Source organism: Heliangelus exortis, chromosome 1 (genome assembly GCF_036169615.1).
Source record: "Heliangelus exortis chromosome 1, bHelExo1.hap1, whole genome shotgun sequence".
Classification (NCBI taxonomy): domain Eukaryota; kingdom Metazoa; phylum Chordata; class Aves; order Apodiformes; family Trochilidae; genus Heliangelus; species Heliangelus exortis.
Genome location: NC_092422.1, coordinates 114,172,958 through 114,184,932, shown reverse-complemented (window position 1 = coordinate 114,184,932; position 11,975 = coordinate 114,172,958). Strand labels below are relative to the sequence as shown.

The following is an 11,975-nucleotide window of genomic DNA, read 5'->3' as shown; positions in this document are numbered from 1 at the left end:
CAGTAAGGAAAAAGGTGAATTTTTTTTTGCCATTTTTGCTTAATCATTAATTTCCCGTGGGCTGCACTCTCTGGTACACTAAAATGGTCAGCAAATTCAAGCTGAATTTTTCAAATAATTTCACACAAAATGAGAGACTAAGGCAAGGAAAGAGACTGTGTCACTGGAGAGATGAGTGGGACACTTCCAAATTTTATTCATAAGCTCATTTCAGAAATGGTACAGGAAGAAAAGCCTGGATCCACTGAAGTGTCACAGCAGGACCCATCAGCCATCCTCCTTCCCCAGCAGCAACAGCATCTTCTCAGTGCAGAAATAGTGTCAGGCCCCAGCACAGTAGGAGTTTGAACCCACATAGTTTCCACTCCCAAAGAGAGGGGCTTAGGCACCAGACAGAGATACTCTGAACTAGGCCACTGCCCATCTTTCCACCTGCAGCTGTCCTGCTTTGCACTGACATGTGGAGAGGGAGAAAACCAAACATTTTTGTCACTTGACCCTCATGTAGCAGTCTCCTCAGTAGCAACCAGAACATTATGTGTTCTTGCTTTCCCACAGCTTGCTCTTGACCTTGCATCATCACTTTGCAAACCAGGGCAGGGTTTGCAGTAGTGCCTTGGCTTATAAACACCCTGGCAAAATGTAAGCTGTGCTGTAGGTTTTTTTGGTCCACTTCATAGAGCAGCTGCCCAAAGACCTGTGCTGTCAAAACCAGTAAAGAGGGAAAAAGAGGCCAGAAAAGAATGATAAGACTTTGCTAAAGATGAGGTAAGAGGTATTACAGTCTCAGTAATCAGCAAAAGATGTTTAACCATGGGAATGAAAAGAAAAAGTCAGAGAAACCTGGAAAAGATGGTGACAGAAAAGAGCTAGGTGTGGAATGAGACTTTGTACTCTCACACAACAGGGCCTGATGGTGTAGTCTGAGGCCAGAGAAGGGTGATGTACCTCACGAGCAATTAGCTATCAAACATATATATTCCTCCAACAGCTGAGCAAATCATCCATCATTCCTTCATCTTAACCAAAATGCAGTGTGTGACATACATCACACATCCCTAGTAGAAGTAAAATGCTTTATTCCATAAGAGTGACAAGGAGAATTAGGATTTCCTGAAGAAAACCCCAGTCCCTGCTACTTCATGCTCTATTTATATATATGCAGGCTCACATGCATACCCTTCATGTCCTGACCTGCAGTTAAGACTGAATTACAAATGATGGGGTAGCAGTCCTTCAGAGACAGGCCAAGACAACGCTGCATTAAACCAAAGCACAGAGCACCCCAAGCCTGACCTGTCAAGCGATATCACACTCATCTTCCCAAAGCAAGGCAGGGCTTCATAACTCACTTCAGGTGGTGACTTTGAGGACATGGACATCTATGCCCTAGTTTAGTTTTTGTCACAGGTGTTTTATTTTTTTTGGCAAGAACTGCTGGAGTAAAATGCTGTTAGCACATCAGCAGGCTTGTCACTCCCTCCCTGTCACATCAGTCTGAGAGTCTCCATGGACCCAGGCTGCCTTGCCATGTGTCTCAGCATGGGAACAGAGAGTCCCTTTCCCCTCACATTCCTCATCCGCATTGTGAATGAGCAGCTCAGCTGTTCTGTTACACACAGCAGGAAGGCAGAGGATGGGAGCCACCAGGCCCTGCTGTGCAGAGGAGAAGCTCAAGACATCGCAGAACAAGGGGGGCAGTGAAGCCACATCCTTCACTATGCTTGTGTTTGTAATCAAGGCTGATTCCAGATAGTATATTTAACCCATGATCCCCAGATCTCAGGTGAAAGTAAATGGATTAGCTTTACTGACTTCAGTAAAGCCGGAGCAATTTACCTTGGGTGAGAATCTGATTCTTATCCTGGTCATTGTTTACTGCATGTGTCTCAGCATACAGCACAAAAATATGATTTGTCAAGCTGACCAGGGGTCAAATATGGCTCTTTGGCTTGAGGGAAACAGCAGAGACAAATCCAGGCAGTATAATTTCAATCTGCTGTGAAAAACACAGTGTCCGGGGGAAATGAAAACCCCAGGAGGAAATGAAATCCTTGTGTTACCTCATGTGTAAAACACCCCCTGCTTCCCACCCCAACACCAGCAGCTGAGGCATCTTTCCTACCAGCACAGCTGATGGTTCCCTGGGTGAGGTCAAACCAGTGTAGATCCTGGGCACAGCAGAGAGATGATAAGCAGCCCTGCAGGGCACACCACAGGAAGCATGGGAGGTTGTCAGTGAAGGTCTTCCTAATTAGAAAGTGGTCAGAAGTGCACAAGCACACGTAGATTCCTAGTCTGGGGGAAGCTGCTTTCCTACAGGCAAAGGTGATGTGTAAAAGCAAACCATCACACAGGAGATAGCAAAGGACACACCAATGGATGGCAGGTGCTTGTATGGCACTACCAACTGCAGAAAACCACCAGTAAAGGCCAAGGAAGAGCCTGAAGTCAGAAAAAGACAGGCATATAATGTAAAAGGCTTTTGGGACCACAGGGGAAATACTGAACTGTAACCAAGGATCATTAGGAAGCAAGAGAAGGTGTCAGATAATGAGTAAAGTGTTACCACACTGCATCTAGGAAATCCGCATAGCTGGGACCTCATAAAGCAGAAAAATGAAATCATCAGGTCAGGTAATGTTCAGCCTAAAAGATCACAGTGGGGTAAATCCCTGTAGCAAAAGACAAAGAAGTGGAATTATGGAGAGCCTACAGTTCCTAATTGGAGGTGTAGTGCTAAACCAAACTAAAAACTTAGGAGCTGAAGGGCACACACCTTTGTGGGATTAAAACAAAACCACACAAAAAACAACCACAAAACAATTTGAGCTGCAAGGACAGAGGTGTTTTCTAGAATATGCAGGTACTAGATGTTCTGTTGCAGAAAGAAGTGTGTCATAGAATCATCCAATCATTTGGATGGGACCTTAAAGATCATCTAGTTCCAACCCACTGCATGGGCAGAGGCACCTCCCACGAGACCAGATTGCTCAAAACCCCATCCAACCTATGTCCTCCCCAGCCAACCCTTCTTGGGTCTCTTGATGCAAGCCTTCATAGATGCTGCACCCAAACCACGTCACAGCTAGATCCAGCCCTCATGGGGACACAGACACAAAAAGGAGAGAGTAAAGGGAAATCTCTTGGAGAAAAGAGGAGAGGAATCCCATGGCATAAAATTGGCTTGAATAAAGTATTCAGAAATGCTTGATAGGAAAAGACCAAATAGGACCTAATAATAGTCTCTTAATGGAACAATTTAACTGCCTGTAATTCTGTGCCCTGGTCATTGTGTTCTCCCAGCACAGGAGTTTGAAGGGCTGTCATAACAGGCACTCAAAGGAGGTTTTTATAATGAGTGATATTTCATAGGGACTCAGTATGGAGTAGATATGCTGAGGAAAACAGGAAAAAGGAAAGCGTAGGATACACGGAAAAATTGGTTCTCAAACTAAACAGTCACTACAGTGAGCATATTACTGCTCACTGTAAAGTAACACTAAAATCATTGGCCCTATCCCATGGACTGCAGTCAGTTGTGGTTTTAAGAGCTGATACAATTCAAATTTAGTTTGACATCTGCAGCAAAGGTAATTCAGAGGATTTTGTCTGCTCACCTCCTCCGTGATCAACTGTTTCCCCATCATGAGTAGAAAATAAGGCTCTTCCAGCACAACTTAAAGAGAAGGCCTGGATTCAATTAACTGGCAGAAAAAATGCTTTCTCTCTCTCTCTCTGTCTCTCCACTTTCCTTAAGACAGTGGCTGTACTTACATGTGAAGGTCACCTGCAGCATGGGATTCAGGGGAAAGGTGCAGAGAAGGAGACCCCCACACTGTGGCAGCTGCCACCTCTGTAACCTCACCAAATGCAAACATCAATTGTTCAGAGAAAGGCACCTGTTTTAAACGGGTTAAAAAATAAAGTCTGGTTATTTAATTTAGCATACATGCTAGGTGGGTCAATATCTATCATTCTCTCCCCATCCTTCTTCCCCACCCCTCAGGTCTCTAAGGGCAGAGGTTTAAGCCCCAGCTGAGGAAACAGGGCATGCTTCATTTAGCAGCACTGCAGCAGGGCTGCTGGGGATGTCATGCTTCTGATGAGACATTAAATCAAGGTAAACACTAATCTCAGGGGCACAACTGCCTAAGAAGCACAAGAAGGAAAAATTAAGAAAAAACCTGTATGGCACTTGGGCTTTGACCTCTCACTCCAGTGTGACTCCTCAAAGTAAGGAAGCCCAAATGTATGTAGAACAGGAGCTATGAAGTTTTCTGACTGCTTGCTTGTGAGGTGTTTAATTGCTCTAGGGGAAATTCACCATAAAAAACAAGGCGTTTTTAAACAAAGTCTTCATCAACAAGAGCAAGAAAATACTGTCCCTATTAAGCATGCAAGCTACAAGACTATCCTCTCTTCTCCTGTGCACACTTACTCCATTCCTCCTCCCCCTATAACCTTCCTCTCCCCTCCCAGCACAGAGGTGCTCCCCCATTTCTCATGCCCTGACCATCATGGACCATTTTTCCTTGCTGATGATTTCAAACCCTGCTACAAGGTTTGTAGCTCAGGTCAGGCTGAACTTGCAAAGCCATACAATACCTAATTTCTTTTACGGGTAAGAAACAACAAGGAAGACAGCTGCAGTATTTCAGCCTATTCTTCCCTCTTTCCCAATCACCTCCAAACCCTCTCACTGCAAAGACATGATTTTCTCTTTGAAACAATAACCTGGTAACTGCTGGAATTCCTGAGTGTAATGGCTCAACAATAATTACCTCTTTTTTCACGCTTTACACTGATTCTTTTTTAATAAAATTGCTGCTCTGTGTAGGAGACTGAGCTGTCCCAAAGACAAACAAGGAAGGAAAGAATTTATTGTTATCAATATCCCTACAGAGGCTTCCTCACTTTGGGTGTGAGTGAAGACAGAAGAGGGTAGCATTTTAGATCCTGTCTAGATAAATAAGCAATAAATTAATTGTATTGCCCTTTCTGATTCCCCTCATTTTCTTTAAAAGCAAACAAACAAAACAAAACAAAAATAAAAGGACAGAAATGCAGCCCTACTGTATGTTTTATTACAGGTCTCAGGCAAGAGATCACATCCAGCAAATTCTGTAACTGATCATTCAAATATAGAGATGAAAATGTTACAATATTTACTCCTAAGCATCTCATTTAGTCTGAGATCCAAGGGAGTCTTCCAGTAGCTTTTGCTGTCCCTGGTGCAGTCCTCCTCTCACTTTGATGTCAGCAGGTGTCATAGTCAGAATATCCTACACAGTTCACAGTCGGTTAGGAACCAGCACAGGCTGCACAGGGAAGGAGGAAGCTGTGATTTGACAGCAGGTTGAAGAACCCTCACTCCAGCCCCTGTTTGTTCCCTGAGACGTGGTTGTGAGATGAAGGGAAGCTACCACACAGGCTTCCAACTCCATAGCAGGTAGGCTTGCAGTGACAGGGCACAGGTACCCGTCTGCCCATCACACGTGACAAGGGGCAGTATGTGACAGCCTGGGTCCAGTACAGGTGCAGCCATAGCCTGTCACAAGAACCACCAGGATGATAGGCATAGAGCTGCTTCCTCTACAGAGGGAGGCAGAAGGGCCAAAGGAAGGGAGAGAAAAAATTACCATTTTAATATTTTGGGTTGCAATTTTTGATGGCTAAAAGAGAATGCAGAGACTTTTGATACCATACCTTTGCAAAAAGACAAACAGTTCCCCTCAGTCTGCCTCCATCATGTTGAATTAAGTGGCAGAGCTAAAGCCAAAAGCAACTGATTTCATTAGGCTTACACTAGGGATGAGTTTCTCTCTGCATACCAAGCAAGTCATTGTACAAGTTTAGAAGTTTCCTTAGGCTGAGTCTCTTCAATTACTTTCCCACCTCCTCGCCTCTCTGAACTGCTTAGACAGGCTGTATTAACCTCTGCAGGTTACACGTTCTCCTGGAACTCCTCTATCTGGCTTTTTTCACCTTCCAGCCTCATGAACTACTTATCCAGCAACATTTCCCAAGTCCCAAGCTTCAACTCTCTGAAACCTTGCTGTTACCACAGGTTCATTCACTTCCTGAGAGCCTCTCAGCTGGAGCCCCAGCAGCTCATACCTTAATTCTGCCTTTTGGTTTTTAACTTAATCTGCAGAGGACTTTCATATGCACACATGGCCCCACTTCAGAGACTCTGAAATATCTTTCTCCATCCTGGACCTCTCCACAGTCTTCATTCTCATGTCCTTGTCCCCCAACACCTTTTTAAGGTTGGCTTATATTCATAAGGCTCCAAGCCAGAATCTTCTCCACTACTTGTACTGCTTTCCCATTAATAAGACTTCTCACATAATTTGAGTCTGGACCATCTCCCATTGCAGAATGTGGCTGATATCTTTAGCATCATTCTTTATTCTTTGCATCCACCACATTTACATCCTTTCCAGTCCCACCAATATTTTGCGAGCAGTAGAATTATCTCCCACCTTGGTGGTGACTGTAATTCTTTCCATCCTTCTAGTCATCCCAGTGTATTTGAAGGTCTGCTCCAGGACATCCCACCACGCCCTACTAGTGCAAGATGGTGGCTAGAATAACCAGAATGTCAGGTAGTAGAGAGGCTGGTGTGATTTTCTGACAAGCTGGATAAACCACAGAGGAAGTTTATGAAACCCCTTGAGAAACCTGGGCAGCTTTATGCCTCTCTCCAGTGACTCTTCCTGCCTTCCTTGGAGCAGTCAGATGTTTGACTTTGGAAAAGCACTGACCAGTTCCCTCGGGAATCATGCCCAGGTCTCTCAGAACAGGAGGCTTGGCTGAGATATAGGTCCAAGGATCCCCATGTGGAAAATTCAGATGCCCCCTCATTCCCTCCTGCCGCTGCCTGAGAAGGATATCATGAAACGATTATTTACTGCTGCTTCTGTGAAGTCTTTGCTGCTAGGTTTGTAACAGCAAACTTAACACACACACATCCCTAGGCTTATCCACCCCATAGGGACTCAAGTGCCTTTCAGGCATTACGTGTATCCACAGCTGCCTTTGTATTAGCCAGAGATGACAGGAGATGGGGCTGAATGAGAGCAAAAGCGTATTCACACAGATCTGCATGACGTGAACCTGCTCCCCCCGTGCCTCTGCACACGTGCTCGGGCACACAAAAGCTCTGGGAAGCGTGCCCTCTCTCCTTCTACACCAGGCACAACCACACTCTCCTTCACATCCCCTCGCCTCTCCTCTCCTGGCAGCTCCTCTCCCATTCACATCCGTAGCCATGCCCGTGGACACGCTCCCTGAACACAGACACGCTGCTTTTTTTTTTTTTTTTTCTGTCTTCACGGGCACTCCCACTCCTTCACAGGCGCTTTCTTTGTCTCTCCTTCCACAGACACTCTTCATCTTAAAACTAATCCACCCCCCCTGCACAGGTGGATCTGGCCTTGAGCTCCCGAGATGAAAGGAGCTTGTTCCTGCCTAAGAAGAAATGTTACTGTTCCTTTTGAAAAATGTTTTCTTGTGATTATTTTTTAATTTTCTTTTCCGATGAGCCACTCGATGGCAGAGGCTCAGATCACCTTAGGGTGCAGACAAGGTGGTGAGGTGGTCCAGAGTGCTTTTACGCTGCAGACTGACAGATCCTTCAGTGAAGGATCAGGATCAGTCGTTTATTAGGAGTGCAATAAAACAGCCGGAAAGCTTCGTCACTGCACTGCAGCAAGGATTGAGCAAAATGAGGCTTCAGAGCCCTTTTGCTGCTACAAGAGAGAGAAATCGTGCCGGCGCTGCCTCCCAAGGGCTGCGGATGCCGTTGCCATAGCAACGCTACATCTGAGTCAGAACTATTAAGGATCACCATGGCAACAAGTGTCTCACTTGCCATTTCCAGAGAGCAGACTGGGTTTGGACTGGAACCATCACACCACAGGAAAGGGACAGGGTGGGCACCATCGCCCAGCGGACCCCATGACATGGCCAATGGCACCCTGACCCCCAGGCCTAGCTCCCCAGGGTGCGTCCTCCCAGAGCCCACGCCTCCTGCCCCAGCAATGCCAGCTTTGGTGGAGCCACAGTGTTGATGCAACAGCCTCACAGCTCAAATGGGAGCAGGCTGAGTGTCACGTCCCCACACCAGTCCCAGAGGTGGGGCAAAAGCCGGGTTCAGGGTGGTTGTGGGGAGCCGACTCTCTCTGTAAAGCATCTTTGAATGAACAGGATTTTTTAACCCGCAAACTCCAGACAAAGGAGGAGACAAAGCTCCCTGCTGTCTGCCAGCTCTCACCCTCCTCCCCTCTGCGCAGGAGCCTTCATGCTTCTGTGAATATTGAGCAGAGACAGAAGCCCCGAAGGGATTTGCATTTCACACTTGCCAGCAAATGAGCAACAGGAAGATCACACCGAGACCCCAGCACGGTGCTACTACCAGTGTGTGCACTAGAAATACACTCACTGCAAAGTCTGAAATTGCTCCTTTCTCTCTCTCTCTCTCTCTTTTCCTCTGCAGAGAGCGACCAGGCACTCACTGTCATCATGGTCACAGCATCAGCAGCACCACGTCCATCACTTAGGAGGACTGCTGAGCCCCCGGGGCAGTCGGTGGATGGAGTGGCAGAGCAGACCTCCTCCCTGCCCGCCCTGCCAGGCAGCCAGACACACGTGTGCATCTATGGAATGGCTCTGCATCTTGCACAGCAAGGTGGGTGTCACTGCTGCACAGATGAGCAGTTCAGGTTCATGCAGGCAACATGCAGAGCTACTCCAAAAATGCATGCAGGGCTTTTAGCACCAGCATTTTTTTCCCCGTGGGATGTTAGGTGTGTGGAGCACAGACTCTGGCCTGCAGGGGTAGAAAGGAAGCACTCCCGAAAGGTCCGTGTTGCAGTTCTCCTCCCTACCGTGTCCAAAGTGATTCTCACCACTCTCCTGCTGCAAGACCATCTGAGATGCTGGCAACACAACTCTGACAGAAAATATGTGGAAATCTCAAATTTCTTATCCCGTGCAAGGCATTAAGCACTTGTAGGTACTGAGACTTTTTCTCACCTACCTTTCTTTCTACGCACTCAGTCTCTGTTCTCCCCTCCACACAAACTACCCACATGACACCTTCACGTGTGCTGGTACAAGAATAGATACTCTACAGGGCAGTGAAATTGTAGTTTTATGTGACAAATGATACCCAGGTGTCTGGGGTCTCCTGCTAAGAGACCCTGAATGTTCCAGCATCCCTCCAGCCCATGTTCTGGACAGACATCTATTGATAAAGCCTACAGAAGAACCACTTGAATCCTTCAGCCACTGCCACCTCCCTGGAAAGGAGAAACCATGCAATCCATATATGTCAGAGCCAGATGTGTTGGTGGGTCTTTGATGACTGGGACTGTGCCAGATCATCTCTCATTCTGCCCTGAGCCAGGGGGACAAGCACGGCCCAGGATGTGGCATGCAGCTTTTCCCAGGGCCAGGTTTTCTGATCCTGGCACCCCTGGTGTCATTTGTTTCGTGTAATTTTTTTTTTCTCATGACACACACAGCTCTGTCAGACTTAATGGTAGCTCTCTTTTGTTACCAGATAAGAAGCAACAATACTCTCCTCCTTTATCCTCTTGCGTCCTACCTCCATGAGTTCCAGTGCACCACACTGCCAGTCCCTATTCAGCACACCACTGACCCCTTACAGGCCTAGACAAACATCTGCTAAGAAAGACTCTTTTTTTCCTATAAAACAGTGTGTTTCAGGAAACATGAAACAAAGTGAAGTGCTTGTTGCTCCCTGTTTTACACTACTCAACCCGCTTTTACCTCTGAGCTCCTTTAAGCTGAGCTGCAAAGAAGCTCCTTGCTGGCAGCCCTCTTGCCTTGAGCTACTGCAATTTGAGTGAGGCAGCCTCTTGAGGGATTTTCAAACTGTGGTAACTAAATTAACCAAGCAGTGACAAAGCCATAGCCACTGCAGATCAAAGAACTGGTTGGGAAGACCAACAGCAAACATTCACCTACAAGCAAGAAGATTCCCCTTCCACTTGGGACTTTGAAAATGGACAAGCAGGGAGCAGTGCACTCACAGCTGGTACCAAAACCAGATATGAATCAGAACTTTATGGTTCTTGAAAGACTGCAGACTTCCTTCCTTGAGACAAAGCTTCAGGAAGTATCAATGTGGGGATGGCAGCAGCCAGGGCACTGGAGGATTCCCATCTTCCACACCATTTCTCTGTATGTTTCCTCAGGGCCATGGGCTGAACTAAGCTGAGTGGAAGCTGCCAACTGCTTTTGCCTTAAATAATGGAATAGTTCTACGGAAAAATTATACTATGATAATGCTTGCCCTCCTCTCCTGTTTCTGAAAAAGTTGATTACCTCCCATTTCTTTGTATTTTCTGATTCTTCCTAAACCATTTGGGGTTTTGTTACAAAGATTTTTATCTTTTTTTCATATGAAAAAGAGAGAGGCAGAGTCATGATGAAAAGTTCTTGCCCCCAGCAGCAGTGCCATCCCACTCCCCAACAATGAGAAGGGAACATGCACTATTCCTCTTATTTCTGTAGTCATGCTGGCAGGGCTCACCCTAGGCTTGGTATAGGAGTTTGCAGTCCTTCCCCACCCTGTTCCTTCCCGTTAATGAATTCATTTTGCCATAAATACATGGTGTGCACACCACTGTCAGTAGAGCTGGTGGCTTCCAGATACGTGCAGATATCTGGTTTTATGTCTGATTTAAAGTGGGCCACACCAAATTCTCTGCCTCAAGCCAAGAACTAAAAGCCTTATGATGAGGTTTTTTTTTGAGTAAGTGGGTAAGCAGATTAAAAAAACTGTATCATAGGCTCCTAAGTAATTTCAGAAAAAAAAAAAAAATCTTCACAAAACATCTTTCATTTATCAGGGCAGAGATGGGGGATACTTTCTACATAAGGAAGATTTTTTTTTTTCCTTTTTAACAGTTAGGTGTGTTAGTCCTCAGAGTGAACACACCTACTAAGTTGATTAAAGGCAATTCACAATTCTTTCTCTGAGATTTCATTTCAGGTAATCTTTCTGCTGACAGCACTATGTCCAGCAGCAGCCCAAGAGGCTGCTCACATCATTCTTTCAAGATCAGCGCATACACGCTGTCATAACAGGTCTATAAAACACCATCTTCTTTCTTTTTACTAGGAGGAAGAAAAGGCCAAACTCTACCCAAAGTCTCAAATCACTTCCTGACAGAATTATGGCCAAGCATCAGGCTTCACCCTCTTCCATTCTTCAGACAGAAAGGAGAAATTGGGGCCAAGCAGGAAGTGATTGCAGACCCTCTCCTGCTCTGCTGCTGCAGTCACACTCCCAGCCCAAAGTGTGTGAAGGGCCAGTGGAGCTTTCAGCAGAGATGTGCAATAGTGGTACCAACATGTGGCAAATTACCATCCACTAATGACAGAATGAGGCTGTTCTCACTTATGAGTCACTTGGGTTGTTTTTTTTTTTTATATAGTCCTCATGCATTTGTTTTCTTGTATTAGAGGAATAACAGCGTACCCACTGTCCAGAAAGCTAAGTACCTCAAAATAGCTCTCAGATGGTTCTGGCTTGCTCAGAACCTGCTCCTACTTCAGCTCACCCCAGACCCTTTTGACAAGCTGGAAAACATTGGGTTGTGTCTAGGAGTAAAAGAGTTTGTCTCACAGCAGGAGCAGTGTCTGGATCCCAAATGCAAGGGCACAGAAGGCTGGGGGCAATAGGAGCAGCACTTCATCCTTCCTGCTTTCAGCTGTTTCTACCCATAAATGTTTGCCTTGCTCAGCTCCTGACAAGAAAAGAAATACCACAGGGACCAGCTGGCATTCTCCCACTCCTCCACGGACACAGCCACTAGACAAGCAATTTCATGTGCCCACGCAGGGACTGAGGGAGCCTCTGCAGCAGGCTTGGCCTTCTCCCCATCTCTGAAACACACCTGACCTTCAACCACTGCTCAGTCCCAGGACAGCTTTAT

The 11,975-nt window shown here is 46.2% G+C and overlaps 1 long non-coding RNA gene across 1 annotated transcript; it reads left to right on the top strand.

Moving 5' to 3' along the window:
* The first annotated feature begins 7,863 nt into the window (after window positions 1-7,863).
* Window positions 7,864-11,436, top strand: LOC139795832 (uncharacterized). The gene is made up of 2 exons (XR_011725718.1): window positions 7,864-8,142; window positions 11,159-11,436. It is a non-coding gene; the product is annotated as an uncharacterized lncRNA (long non-coding RNA).
* The last annotated feature ends 539 nt before the right edge of the window (window positions 11,437-11,975 follow it).